The following is a 1487-nucleotide window of genomic DNA, read 5'->3' on the forward strand; positions in this document are numbered from 1 at the left end:
AGCCCCATTGCTCCAAATCCTGTGTCTGAAGTATGCCCTGTCTTCAGCAGTAGGGTCTTACCTTCAAAGTTCTAGGAGGCAGTCAAGTATTGTGACAATTGTCTCTTGGACTACCTTGAACAATAACACAAAGGGAGGTTTCTCCTGCCTGGCACTGTCTTTCTTTCTAGATTATCTTCTGCTGGGAGCCAACAGTTGCTTAAGTCAGATTACACTGAAACCACCTCAGGTTGCACCATTTAGATAAGCAGCCGTCTCTCAGAAACCAGGTTGAGCAACCCTAGTAACCTTAGCAACACTTCCCCCTTTTACAGATTACTTCATTCTTGAAATTTCCCCACCCCTAGCTTTGCTTCCTCCTTTTACTTGTTATATAGCAAACAGAAAAATAAAAATTTCAGAGCTTGATCAGACCACCTGTCTTGCTCTCATTTCTCATGTCTCTTGTCCTTCCATTCATTGGTTCTCTCCTCAGGTGCACGTTGAAGACCCCACTGGCCAGGGGCAGCTTCGGCCTCTAAAGATTGTCCTGAAAAGGTTTTATGTAAACCATGATGTTAAGAGGGACCAAAAAGTGTTTGTAGCTGGGGAGATTGGCTGAACTGATAACTGTACAAGAATGAAAGCCTGCGCTCTAGTGCCAGAACCCTCAGCCCTCTCAATGGGAGGGAACTCATGGGTGGCACTGTAATTACAGACAAATCTACAAGGCTGGAGACATCATAGACCCTACAGAAAACCCTGTCATATCTCTAGACAAATGAAATTTCTTACCATAGCCTAAATATGGATTCTTATATTTAAAGACAAGTATACAGTTCATCACTCATCAAAGAAGCTTATTTTTGGCAACAAATGGAGGCTAGTGCAGAATTTCACAACTGGGCACACACAGAGAATATACATTTGAGCTATGCCCACTGCTAGGTGACATATCAACAGTGGGACCTCTATAACGGCTCACAGTACATGGTGGAATAGGCGATGGAGAGACTACTAGTGCATCCCTCAAGTCTCACCAGCGAAGTTTCCATATACAAAAAAGTGTGATGCACAGAGAAGGTCACAACTGATTATGTTTTAGAGACTACAGAGTGTGTTTCCTTGGATAGGACTCCTATATTAAACCTCACCTACCCACAGCTCAAGGACCATTTCGGAGGAGGGGACAGAACGATTATGAGAGCCAGGTTGGTCCATGAACATAGAAAAACAGAGGCTTTTAGGTCACTGGAAGCTTGCTCATGTGAACTTCTGGCAATGGTGACACTGAGCATGAGACCCATGCCAACTCAATCAGACAAGGCCCCAGAGTGGTGCAAAGGAAATGGATGGTGTGTTGGCCCTAACTTGAGTACTGTTGGAAGCTGATTTCGGCTGGGTGAAGGAGAGTAGACCTTCTTTAAGCTCTCTAGATAGGCTAATCTCACACTGAATGGCGTCTGGGTAAAAGGCTTGACCAAATGGGCTTAACACGTATGGCAGAG

Source organism: Nannospalax galili, unplaced genomic scaffold (genome assembly GCF_000622305.1).
Source record: "Nannospalax galili isolate Female #2095 unplaced genomic scaffold, S.galili_v1.0 scaffold593, whole genome shotgun sequence".
NCBI lineage: Eukaryota > Metazoa > Chordata > Mammalia > Rodentia > Spalacidae > Nannospalax > Nannospalax galili.